We start from the raw sequence: 14,388 nt of genomic DNA, 5'->3' as shown, positions 1-14,388 counted from the left end.
AATGTATGTTTAGTGATATGACCCTACAGTTGGCAGCAGTGGAAAACAACTGATTACGATTACAGAGCCACCAAACGACGTCTCCAGAAAACAGTTGCGCATCAGTGCGGTAAATTTGAAAATGCGCTCCGAAATCCATCCCCGAAATCTCAAAAGATGGTATCGTCGATGGCCGGATTTTTGAATGCCAAACTGTATTAGAGATAGGTACAGTCCGCATCAAAAAACCTGCAACATGAGCATGTAAGTTTATTGTGAAACGACAAAGGCTTTTGCTCCAAAATAAGTGTGCAGGGGAGGATGCCGAGGTTTCTCCTGGCGTGATTCATGCCACTTAGACTTTATGTTGATTTCCTGGGCTGTTAGGCGTAGTTTCACAATAAACTTACATGCTCATGTTGCAGGTTTTTTGCTTTGGACTGTACAAAACAGGAACGAATGAAAGAAGTCTTTGAAATCTTCAGCTTCGTAATACAGCATTTTATTCTACTTTTCCTTTATATCTCTGTAGTTTTGTTGGTTAATCAAGCTGCTTGGAAGTAACTTTGGATGACAGCTGCTTCCACGTCTAAATTTTTAAAAAATATATATATATTTTAAAAAATCTATCGTGACGCAGAAATGTTAATTTCGCTGGAAAACTCACAAAATCTGTTAGGTTAGATTAGAGAAGTAAGTTTGCAATCTAAATTTGGATGTTTGTTTAATTCCATGTCCAAATGTTGGAAAATGGCTAGCAGCATCATGATTCGGAGACGTTGATTTCGCCGAGAAACTGCATCAAATCTGTAAGGAAACAAATTTTAATCAGTAATATCAAGTGATGCTAAAACTTAATTTGATAATTAAGGCTACCTATTAGACATAAGGTAACAAAGACTTATTATCCTTTTTTAAAAAAATAGTCATATATAAGCCATTAGATACTTCCTATGATCTTCTGCAGTTCTTCATAAATGTTAAATTCATGAACAATAGAGGAGTATTGCTCAAAAATATTTTTGGTCATCCACCTCTTTCTTGGAAGATCGGTAGTGTTATCCATAATGAAAATAAGTCAAATAATTATGAATCCTCCTTGGCTGCTTATAATAATAATAATAATAATAATAATAATAATAATAATAATAATAATAATAATTATTATTATTATTATTATTATTATTATTATTATTATTATTATTATTATTATTATTATTTATAAGTAAAACTATGAAATTCCCCTACGCAGGAATACGGTGTTTTTATAAAGAGCTGGATGGTCAGTTTTTAAAACAGGACATACATCTTCAATAACTAATACAATCAAGACAAATTTTACCCTAAAGTTTGTTAAATAACAGATAAGCTTAGTGGCGGATCTAGCCTGGGCCGAGGGGAGCTAGGCCACCATAGTTTTTTGAATGGCTAAAATAACTGAAGCTATTATTTATATATTTTTGAAAGTTTATAGTAAACTTATGATATTCCCAATATAGTATGGATTCTGGCTGCCTCTCCCATCAGTTTTTACCTTCTAGATCCGAAGCGCCGTAACTTAGATTTTTCTTGGGAGGGGGAAAGCATTAATATGCGTATTTGGGCCCCTAGAAAAGTTGTTTCTTTCTAATTCTTGTGTCCTCTCTTTCCATCTTTGTCTTACTCTTTATGCTCCCCAGAGCCTGTGAACCCTCCCACACGGTAAGGTCTGCGGGGCCGTTAGTTACACTACTGGGCTCGTTCCATTGATGACAAATTAACTAAGGGAACAATATTGATAAATCTCAAAGCCACACAAGTAAATATTATTTCTAGGGCCCCTAACGATAGACATGTTTTACTGAAATGGGTCCACGACTCATTTTTATTTATTGACATTTTCTGTGCTGGTTTATTTAATTAATGTAGTGAACCTATTTGATGCTTCATTTATAATTTCACGTTCGTATCGTATATGGAGTAAGAAAATCTTGTCTTAAAATGGGTCCCGCTCGAACGGCGGGGACCTTCCCTGAGGGGGCAGTTGCCCCCCCACAAGTTACAGCACTGTAGATCCGCCACTGGATTTTACCGTTTTACTTCTATATTATGTCTTACTATGTAATAATTGCATTTGAGGAGAAAACTAAATAATAATATAAATTCCAGACTGATAAAAGTAATATTTGAAGACCTCAATTGTGAAACATTTTAAGTTCATTTTTTGTATTTTCAGTTTCTTACATTCACCGGCATCTATGTTCCAAGCGCTATTACATCCTAAAACCAATTCAAGACCCTTTTTTAAAAAAATAAAAAATAATTTCAGCCCAACAGAAAGTTCTTCAATGCAGTTGAGGAATTAAGGATGTTTTATTATTGTTATTATTATTCAGGAGCATCATACTGCTGCAATGTAAAAATTTGGTGACAGACATTTATTTTTCGGCTTTAAAACTACGCTTTATTTCACCTTGGACGCAAAGAACGAGACACCAAAGTTATTAGAGACATTTGATAATGGTGAACCATCTATTAGCACCAATTTGTTGATCAAAATTTAAATATGTATACCATTCTCTTCCTATGAAAGAGCATAGTTTTTCTGTCGTGTGACACAAACTTTGCAGAAGTAGAAAAATAAAAAGACTGGAGGGAAAGATTAATTTTGTTGTCGTTCGCATAAATTCTACAGATTTCAGTGTATAGAAGGAATATCGTAGTTATTATTTTAAACTGTCAGTGCAAGGGAAAGATCAAATATTCGCTGTTTCAAGGTACAACATATTTAAATAGACCATGCAACCTGGGGACGTTTTGGCCGCAGAAAGTATAGGAGGATACTTTTTTTTGAGTATTTTTTGAAAAAAAAATCCTCAGAAAATGTATCTATCAGCTGTGCTCCCCAGGGAGACAGGGTCAGGCCCGTATCCACGGGGGGCAAGAGGGGGCCGCCCCCCTAAATTTTGGCTGGCCCCCATAAAATTTCACGATAGGCTTGCAAATGAACTATAATAATGGTGATGAAGTATAATACGATTGGGTCGGGCCCCCCTAACTTCTACCGCCCCCCCTAAATTTTTGGGCTGGCTACGGGCCTGGGCAGGGTGTTTCAGTAGTAGAGCGCTTACCTATGGTGCGTGAGGTCCTGGTTCGATCCCCGGAAAAGTAAGTTTGTGGTAGACAACATCGTATCGAAAGAGTTTTCTCAGGGTACTTTCACATTTCGTTCAACCAATTTTTCCATCATCACTCACTTACCTTAATCATCCGTCTCCCTTGGCCAAAAGAGTAAAATCGTGAGGCGTTATACTGAAAGATTTCATTTAAGAGTCTTCATCCCGGCGAAATTAAAATACCGCTAATTTTACAGTAATTATGTGATATCTTCAAATAGATAAAAGATAATCGAAATGTGGAACAAGAGCGCCCTAAACAATATTATTTTACATGAGAAACCGTTATCACGACTCACTTATCTGCTTTCGATTTCCAGCCATTTTGAAAATCGGCATTTATTTTCGCGTTTCTAAACAGCTGAAAACGGAAAGCCACTAGGTGACTTGTGATAACGTTACCTCACGCAAAATAATATTGTTTAGGGCGCTCTTGTTCCATATTTCAATTATCTTTTATCTATTTGAAGATATCACATAATTACTTGTGACAGGACACGCTGCCCCATCATCATTTGTGTACGTGTTGTTTTCGTAGTTTTGTGTTTCGCTCACTTCGAGCGGCGTGACTGAGCGCTCCGCTCAGTAACCTTCTGAACTCCACCAATGTTGTCTAAACTTGACTGGCAACAGTGAAAACATATGATCAGGGAGCAGCAGGTTGAATCGACAGCAGGAGGAGCAGGTGGCAGGCAGCTGGAGAAGAATAGAAGTGAAATGCAGCTGAAAAATCATTTTAAGTGATGTAATAGTAAAGTGAGAAGCTTAAGAGGTACGATGAAATGTAAATACGTGCTTCAACCTGCCGGTGAAGGTAAGAAAAACGAATGTGCTCGAAAAATAACAAGTAAGCCATATTCGTGAAGAAACAAGATCCTGCAAGTAAACATCGCTTGTCACGTACTAATGTCAACGAAAAGAATTAAAACAAGTGATATGTGTATACGGTATACGACACATTAAAGCATGCTTTGCACTCGTAACCTTATAGAATTCTTTGGATATTACCGTAATAACATATGCGCATATAAAAGGTAAATCTACAATATTGATACATTATTTATGTAAGCCACTATAATAATATTCATTTCAAATACTTCACTCATAGCCTAACCTATTTTACTGGATACTGCATATCAGTGCTACAAAAAGTAAATATAAAGTTTCTTGCGCCAGTCAATATTAGTAGAAGTTAATAATTTGTAGACACTCTAAAGGATCAGTAAATATAGAACGTCGTGCATATAATGAGCGCACAATATGAACGCATTCCTTTGTATTGAATTATTTTAGTCGTAAGCTCAAGTTTGAAACATATATACATAAAAAGCGCTTAAAACAAAATCAATCTATATTTGATATAGGCCTATATAATAGCGGAATATTACTTCAATTTATAGCTATAAAATATCCAACAACCACAGTAGTACTATAACATTGTTACATAACTGCATTATTTCTGGAAACTGTGCTAGCTAACGTATTTATCTGTGAAGAATGTTTAAAGTATCAGTACTAAGTTGAATTCAATTTAAATAAAAGTTCGCCAGTCGCGACTATCAAGTGTCAGTCAGTTAGTCACTTTGCATTCAAATTAGTATTTCACTAGTGAATCATCTGTTCGGGCAAAGACAGAACGAAAGATAGAAACAATTATATCAAGTGGCAAGTATATTATAATAGTTCAGTGCGTCCGTAAAAAGGAAATAATTAAAAATAATAAATGAATAATAAATATAAATATAAATAAGAGATCAAACTTCTTTCTGGACTTATGAAATAACATAATTTGCTACTGTCGTCTGGACTTTCCTTTATTCTAAAAAGACTAAATAGTAGAGAAACCTTATTGCATGTATTATTATTATTTTTGTTGTATATAGTATTTTGTATGTTCCCTTGTTTGATATTTCTTGTTTCTTTTAATTACTTGTCAATCTCAGTTTTATGTTGAACGGTATCAATAATTAAAGTGAGTGACGTTATCAAATCATTATTGAAGCGACTGTTTGCGTCAGAATATTGTTCATTTGTGGTTAGCATTATCTGTTGTGTATATGAATACTATTTTGTGATAGAATGTGGTATTATAGAAACAAATATAGTAAATAAATACATGTGGTTTTTGATAAGTTTACGCAAGTGTATTCTGAAACTCCAGAGTCTAGATTGCATCATCTCTCTACGTCCACGCTACGTCTGACAACTTCGTGAATAACATCATTGTGGATATTTGTATTGAAGACTCGAATGGTAAGTTGTCGATTACGACCCAAGAGTGTTGTAGCATTAATATTAGTATTCTTATTTGAGTTCACTATTTCTTGATTCACTGTTTTCGGAGCGTGCGCTCCTGCTACCGAGATTCCGGATAACGGGAGGTTATTAAAGATTTGTTTCATATTTTAACCATTAATACCCTCCACCGTTACCGTCACCGTTACATTTTAGATTATGAGACTCAGACGCTTGTGAAAAATAGTTGCAATCAAGAGTGTGATTTTCGTGGACTGCTAGTTGTGTAGTTTACTTCGTCGTAAAAAAAAAGTTAACATGGGTGGAAATCGGCGTAATCGACAAAGAGACAGTGCAAATGCAAGCGAATCTGGTGGTGCGGCCATGTCAGACTCAGATCAAGTAGTGTGTTGTGAGGATTCAGCTAGAGATGAGTATCATGTACAATGTTGTCTGTGTGATCGCTGGTATCACCGCGTGTGTAGTCAAATGACGGAGGAAGAATGGAATGCTCAAAATGAACTCGAGGATGATGCACCTATTGAAGCATTATGGAAGTGCGGACAGTGCAAACCACGTAAGGTGATGGAGATGGGAGAACGAAGTTTGTCTTTGGATGCAATGGAGCAGATGCTTATCCGAATGTTTGAGAAGTATAATGAAAAGGGACAATGCGAGTTGAGATCGAAGATCAAGGAAGATTTTCAGATTGAGATGAAGGTCATTCAGGAGGATTTACGGGTAGTAGAGAGCAATTGGAGAACAAGATTGAAGAAGTTAGCAAGAAGTGTGACAAGACGAGCGCCGTGTTAACTCAACAGATAACTGAATTGTCACGAAAGATGGATGGAACTCAGCAGGAGATTCAAGATTTGAAGAATACTGTCTGTAAACTCGAGGAAGTGACAATGCTAACAGAGAAAAAGGTGAGTCAGCAATTTGAAGAAGTAAATAGAAGAATCGATCAGGTATCGAAGAGCTGTGTTACAGGTATGGCACAATGTCAGGACAGGATGCAGGATGAGATTGCAGATGTGAAGCATGAGGTGTTGCAGATGACTACCGCACAGATAGAAGATCGTTTGGCCAAAGAAGAGTTAAAAGTCCTACAGAAGATCGATGAATGTAGAAAGGTGATAGAAGAGGTTTCTGCAAAAGTAATTAGAGCCAACGCGGTGATAAATAATCAACTGCAAGACTGTCGCGCGGAAGTGAGTCAGTCGAAGGCTGTCATGTGGCAAAACACTTCGGAACTGTGGAAAGTACAAGAAAAGTTGGCTTGTCAGGAGGTAGCAATCGCGTCACTTCAACAAAGGATAGAGGAGGAATGGCGAAGACATAGTTCAGGCGTAGAAGAGGAAACAGAAGTGAAGCGGCCATACAATTCTGCTCAATCTCCAAGCTTAGATGGAAGGCGCAATAGAAGTGATTCCTGTGGTACCTGCTGTGGAAGAAGTGCCCTCAATAGTACGGCGGCTTCTCGGAGCAAGGAACCTGAGGTGCACCCAAGTTTTCGAAGAAGACGAAAGAGACGGATCAAGACCAGTTCGTCTGATGAGAGCGGGTACTCAGAAGAAGATGGATGGTCCCCGAAGACAGAAAGAAGAAGGAACCGACAAAGACAGCTTTCTTCTAATGGCAACGAGAATGGAAACGCCAGAAGACTAACGAACCGTCGCGAAGCCTATTCGGAAGCAGCTCAGGACTACAAGGAAGAAATGGAAAAGGAAGAAGACGGAGAGGAACTGAAATTGCGATTAACGGATATAAAATCGTTCAAGCACTATCCACCAGAGAGAGGTGACTTGTCAGCTCAAGCATTTATCATACAGTTTGAGCGAGAGTGTGCTCTAATGGGGGTGCGACCTAGTCAGGCGCTTAAGGTATTACCGTTCATACTAAGAGACGCAGTGTTGTCATGGTATTATTCAAATGTGAATAAGTTCCTCACGTATGCCGACTTCAAGCAAATGTTCTTAAGGCATTATCATTCAGAAGATGTGACATGTGCTAAGCTAACGCACCTTAAGACTGTGCCATTCAACCCTAAGGTTGACGGGAGTGTTGAACGTTTTGTTACGAATCGATTTTGTCAGATTAGGGACTTGGATTCACAGAGCAGTGAAGCCCAGATTTGCAACACTATCATAACCTTGCTACCAGTTCAGTATCAGAGACAGTTGGTTTCATCACGAGGCCAGGAATTAGCAGAAATTCTTGAAACAGTCCGACGACTTGAACTGATTCATGACACATGGGAAGCAAGACGAAAGACAAGTAAAGATGGTGCTAGAAGATGGGAAGACGGTGAAGAGTTGATCACTCGTAAAGCTAAAGTAGGAGCTATATCGAAAGATCAGGAAGATAACAAGACAGAGCCTGTGAACCCAAGAGAAGAATCACCTTACGAGGGACGAAATGGCGCAAGAGGACGCGGGAACTATCGACGCGGCAGACGAGGTGGTCGTGCACGTCCTTGGAGGGGAAGTAGACGGCCAGGAAGGAAATTGCACACACACGAAGAATATGAAAGAGATGACCCGAGATCCTCCCAAGAGGATATTCAACACCGTTGGGATCCTCGAGGAAGTCCAGATTCAAAAAACTAAATGAAGTATCCACCTCGCGGGTCGGAGGTAGGTACGATTTGTGTTGTGAGAAGACCCATGAGAAAAGTGTAAGTGAGGATATACCTGAGGAAGTGTATAGTGGTGTATATAGTCCTTTATGTGTACGTGAGTTTGAGTGTAGGAATGAGATAAATATTTTTCGAATTAAATTTCAATGTATAGCTGGACAAGAGTGGGAGTATAACACAGATTGTGAGAATATTGATGACGTGAAGACTGACTTTGAACGAATAAAAGAATGGTCTGGTATCATACGAGTGAGTGTGTTGGATGAAGTTGTACAAGCACTTGTTGATAGCGGTGCTGAGGTGACGTTGTGTAGTTTAGAGTTATGGAGAAAGGTTACGAAGATTATATCACATCCGAAATTGAAACCAGCACTCCACGTAGTTCTTGTCGATTATAGTGGAACCAGGAAGAAAATGGTGAAAGGAGAAGTATATCTTCCTGTGACAATTAAGGGAATACAGACGGATGTTCGAGCTTTTGTGGTCGACGGGCTCAACCAAGATCTTCTACTGGGTCGTGATTACATGAGCAAGTTTCAAGTCAGAATGAATTTTGGAAATGGCATGGTAACCGTTCAAACTGGGGAACAAGAAGTCGTAGTACCCATGGTTCAAGCGAAGGAGGAAGAAAATACGTGTAATAATATGATTAATGAGTTGAGTGTAAATGACCACCTTCCTGGAAACGTCGTAGAAGAATGGAGTGAATGCGAATGCCATCCAGAGGAATTATGCAGCTCACAGGTATGTGGAAGCGATCATGAAGATCTGAAAGAAGTTTTAAATCAGTGGAACAGCGTATTGATGCAACAAGAAGATTCGTATAATAAAGCTAGGTCAAGGCAAAGAGAAGATTGCAACCTGATAAGAATTACGCTGGCACAAATAAAGGATCAAGCTCTTATGGAATCTTTGTATGACCCGCTGGTTCAGGAGATTCAATGTTCGGCTTGCTGTCCAAAGAGAGTGGAAGTCATGGAAGTGAGGGAAGAAGCGACTGAAAAGAGTCTGTACGCTACCCTAGAAGAAGTGACAGAAGTGGTGAAGAAAACTCCTATTGCTCCGGAACACAAGGAAATGTTGTTCAATGTGCTGATGAAGAGAAGAAAAGTTTTCGCCCATTTCCCAGGAAAATGTAACAAGTTTAAGTATACAATCCAGGTTACCACTGAAGATCCAATTGTGAAACGACCTTACCCAATTCCACTGTGTTACCGAGATAAGGCAAGGGAGCAGATCCAAAAATGGTTGCATCAAGGTATCATTGAGCCTGCAGTGTCAAAACATCATCATCCCCTGGTAATAGTCAGAAAGAAGAACTCGGATAAGGTTAGAGTCTGTCTTGATCTGGTCCAACTTAATAAATTCGTATCGTTAACAAATCTGAAGGTCGAACGCCTCGATGACCTCTTTGCAAGATTTAATGGGATGACCTGTGCAACGTCCCTCGACCTGGTGCATTCCTATTGCCAGATCGAGTTAACTGAAGATTGTAGGGATCTTGTAGCATTCTCTTTTGAAGGCCAGATGTATCGTCATTGCAGAGTACCCTTTGGTTACAAGAATGGTGGAGCTTGTTTAATGGCAGCGTTGCAGAGAGTGTTGAGAGTTGCTATTCTTGAAAAGATCTTACTGTATATAGATGATATTTTAATTCCAGGGACTGATCCAGTAGCTCATATCGAGTTGTTAGATCAAGTATTGTATAAGTTGGAGGAAGCAAGTATGACGGTCAATTTAAAGAAATGCACATTTATGGTATCTGAGGCAAATTTCTTAGGTTTTGTGGTAACACCTGTAGGGATAGCGAAAAATCCAGAGTACGTGGATATCGTTAAGTCATTGCCAAGGCCAACAACTATAAAAACATTGCAAAGGACCTTAGGATTTTTTCAGTGGTGCTCAAAGTTTATACATGATTTTGATCGTAAGTCAGCACCTTTATACCAGCTGCTTAAACAAGGGAAGAAATGGACCTGGTTGCCTGAACATACGAATTGTTTCGAGGAAATAAAACACGAGATCTGTAAAAATATACTTTTGGTGCATCCAGATATGTCAAAAGACTTTATTATCATAGTCGACGGCTCAACTATTGGGACTGCTGCTATTTTGACACAAGATTATGAAGATGGGAAACGAGTTATTGGTTTCACTGGACACATACTTAAGCCTTGCGAATCTCGCTATACCATTACCGAAATAGAGATGTTGGGTGTTGTGAAAGCTATAAGAAAATGGCGTAATTTATTGATAGGGCATCATGTGATCGTACAAACTGACCATCAAGCTTTGGTGCATTTTAAGAGCATAAAATATTGGAACACCAGGCTATATCGGTGGTGTATTGAAATGCAAAATGTAGAGTTGGAAATCCAATACATACCTGGAGTAACCAATGTAGCAGCGGATACTTTATCTCGTATTACCGTATGTCAATCACCTAGAATTGTTACAATTTTTAATTTTCATGTCCTTCCAGGAGATTTAGCAAATATGACCAGTGAGGATTGGAAGCAGTACCAGCGTGAAGATCCACAGTTAATGAAGTATATTGATGCTCTGGAGCAAGATCAGACCAATGTACCAGAAATAAGTTGGGGTAAATCTGTACGTCTGTATTATAAGATCCAAGGTGTGCTGTTAAAACGTGATTTTCATTTGAAAGATAAATGGAGGATAGTTGTACCCAAAAGTTTAGTAAAGAGAGTACTGAGATGTTACCATGATGACATGGGTCATTTTGGATATGCGAAGACACACACGATGCTTCTGGAAAATTTCGTTTGGGAAGACATGTATACTGATGTGCGACAATACATCCGCAATTGTGTATTGTGTATGAGACACAAAGCTGATCCTCATCCTCTCTCAAGGAAGTTACAGTCAGTCACCGTTTCGAGAGCCCGAGAGTTACTATCAGTTGATGTAGTAGGGAAACTTCCAACCAGCAAGTCAAACATGGCATATGTATGCACGTGCATGGATGTGTTTACCAGGCATCTAGTAGCGTACCCAATGAGACGAGCTACAACTGCTGCAATCCTGAGGTGCCTGGATTTGTATTTTATGCATTTAGGCATTCCAGACGCCATTATATGTGACAACGGTCCATGTTTTGTATCCAGTAAGTTCTTAGGGTCAATGGCTAGTAAAGGAGTTAAAGTATATCATACCACACCATACCATCCTCAAGCAAATCCCGTGGAAAGGATGCATAGAGAAATCAATAGGCTTTGGAGGTTGTATTGTGCTGGACAACATGTGGATTGGAGTAAGCACTTGTGGAATATCGTTATGTTACTGAATTATACTATTGTAGAGAATCTGAACGTTGCTCCAGTCCAAGCACATCTAAACGTGAAGGATGTAACGAATGTGATGAAACGACTGTTCCAAGAGGAGACTGATGAAGACGGGAATTCGTGGGACAACCGGCTACTTATGATTGCACACCGTAAGAAGTCTCAGATGGCGAAGAAAAATCAACGTACCAACGAAAAAATGACATCGGATCGGCATGCTAATGTAGGCGATCTTATATTCCTCAGGGCACATCCCATCAGTGATGCAGCAGCACAGCAGATAAAAAAGATGTTCGATCTGTACTCAGGACCGTACTTATGTGTTCGTAAGCCAAGTATTAAGGTTGTGGAGCTGATTGATCCGAACAATGGGAAATCGATAGGACACCGATCCGAACATCAGTGTAAATTGTGGAAGCCCACTAAGGAAGAATACTGGAAATGGCGGAAGAAGGCAGAGGAGAATTGTGCCAGTCAACTTTTGAAGGACTTGCCTGATGAGTACTGCGAATAGATTGCAGGCTGTACATAGTTCGAAATATTGTGTATATATGTATATAAGTGTATGTGTCAGGTTTCATTTGTTTTTGTATTATCTTGTTCTTATAAGTATCTGTGGAACTAAGTGAAGGTTACTCTGTGAATGCTTAGTGACGGTGCAGGGATCAACCTATTCGGACGCCATATGTGACAGGACACGCTGCCCCATCATCATTTGTGTACGTGTTGTTTTCGTAGTTTTGTGTTTCGCTCACTTCGAGCGGCGTGACTGAGCGCTCCGCTCAGTAACCTTCTGAACTCCACCAATGTTGTCTAAACTTGACTGGCAACAGTGAAAACATATGATCAGGGAGCAGCAGGTTGAATCGACAGCAGGAGGAGCAGGTGGCAGGCAGCTGGAGAAGAATAGAAGTGAAATGCAGCTGAAAAATCATTTTAAGTGATGTAATAGTAAAGTGAGAAGCTTAAGAGGTACGATGAAATGTAAATACGTGCTTCAACCTGCCGGTGAAGGTAAGAAAAACGAATGTGCTCGAAAAATAACAAGTAAGCCATATTCGTGAAGAAACAAGATCCTGCAAGTAAACATCACTTGTCACGTACTAATGTCAACGAAAAGAATTAAAACAAGTGATATGTGTATACGGTATACGACACATTAAAGCATGCTTTGCACTCGTAACCTTATAGAATTCTTTTGATATTACCGTAATAACATATGCGCATATAAAAGGTAAATCTACAATATTGATACATTATTTATGTAAGCCACTATAATAATATTCATTTCAAATACTTCACTCATAGCCTAACCTATTTTACTGGATACTGCATATCAGTGCTACAAAAAGTAAATATAAAGTTTCTTGCGCCAGTCAATATTAGTAGAAGTTAATAATTTGTAGACACTCTAAAGGATCAGTAAATATAGAACGTCGTGCATATAATGAGCGCACAATATGAACGCATTCCTTTGTATTGAATTATTTTAGTCGTAAGCTCAAGTTTGAAACATATATACATAAAAAGCGCTTAAAACAAAATCAATCTATATTTGATATAGGCCTATATAATAGCGGAATATTACTTCAATTTATAGCTATAAAAATATCCAACAACCACAGTAGTACTATAACATTGTTACATAACTGCATTATTTCTGGAAACTGTGCCAGCTAACGTATTTATCTGTGAAGAATGTTTAAAGTATCAGTACTAAGTTGAATTCAATTTAAATAAAAGTTCGCCAGTCGCGACTATCAAGTGTCAGTCAGTTAGTCACTTTGCATTCAAATTAGTATTTCACTAGTGAATCATCTGTTCGGGCAAAGACAGAACGAAAGATAGAAACAATTATATCAAGTGGCAAGTATATTATAATAGTTCAGTGCGTCCGTAAAAAGGAAATAATTAAAAATAATAAATGAATAATAAATATAAATATAAATAAGAGATCAAACTTCTTTCTGGACTTATGAAATAACATAATTTGCTACTGTCGTCTGGACTTTCCTTTATTCTAAAAAGACTAAATAGTAGAGAAACCTTATTGCATGTATTATTATTATTTTTGTTGTATATAGTATTTTGTATGTTCCCTTGTTTGATATTTCTTGTTTCTTTTAATTACTTGTCAATCTCAGTTTTATGTTGAACGGTATCAATAATTAAAGTGAGTGACGTTATCAAATCATTATTGAAGCGACTGTTTGCGTCAGAATATTGTTCATTTGTGGTTAGCATTATCTGTTGTGTATATGAATACTATTTTGTGATAGAATGTGGTATTATAGAAACAAATATAGTAAATAAATACATGTGGTTTTTGATAAGTTTACGCAAGTGTATTCTGAAACTCCAGAGTCTAGATTGCATCATCTCTCTACGTCCACGCTACGTCTGACAACTTCGTGAATAACATCATTGTGGATATTTGTATTGAAGACTCGAATGGTAAGTTGTCGATTACGACCCAAGAGTGTTGTAGCATTAATATTAGTATTCTTATTTGAGTTCACTATTTCTTGATTCACTGTTTTCGGAGCGTGCGCTCCTGCTACCGAGATTCCGGATAACGGGAGGTTATTAAAGATTTGTTTCATATTTTAACCATTAATACCCTCCACCGTTACCGTCACCGTTACATACTGTAAAATTAGCGGTATTTTAATTTCGCCGGGATGAAGACTTAAAGCAATGTTCCCATGTATCCTTCAGCACTACTGATAAAAGATCAAAACTAAGAAAACTTGGAGCATCTAGTGAAATATTTATTACTATATATAGAAGTGTGTGTGTGAGACTTTCTACGTAGGTTTACATCCCTTCGAGGGGTAACAAAAGATGGAAGACGATGTGAGTTCGATGTGATCTGAAAGATGAGTAATAGAACTTTTCTTTCTTGGTATTAAAGACAGTAAGGTATTAAATCAAAATTTATTTCTAAAGATTTTCTACTTATTTGTTTTATTATGTACCGTAATAAACTTATACTATGTAAAGTAGTTTGCGGTTATTTTAGATTATACATTACATAGCCTAAAAATATATTCACACTTCGGTTTCGCTCTCGATT

At 38.0% G+C, this 14,388-nt stretch overlaps 1 protein-coding gene across 1 annotated transcript in view; it reads right to left on the bottom strand.

The window, feature by feature from the left end:
- Positions 1-524: 524 nt before the first annotated feature.
- The window catches only part of LOC145679886 (uncharacterized), a 30,508-nt gene continuing 16,644 nt past the window's right edge, over positions 525-14,388 (bottom strand). The window contains exon 3 of the mRNA XM_081750402.1: positions 525-786. The gene's annotated coding sequence lies outside the window, so the exon portion shown is untranslated. The remainder of the gene's footprint in view (positions 787-14,388) is intronic.

Source organism: Thermobia domestica, chromosome 2 (assembly GCF_964235325.1).
Source record: "Thermobia domestica chromosome 2, izTheDome1.hap1.1, whole genome shotgun sequence".
Lineage (NCBI taxonomy): Eukaryota > Metazoa > Arthropoda > Insecta > Zygentoma > Lepismatidae > Thermobia > Thermobia domestica.
Note: the sequence above shows the minus strand (reverse complement) of the source record. Positions and strands in the feature narration are given on the sequence as shown.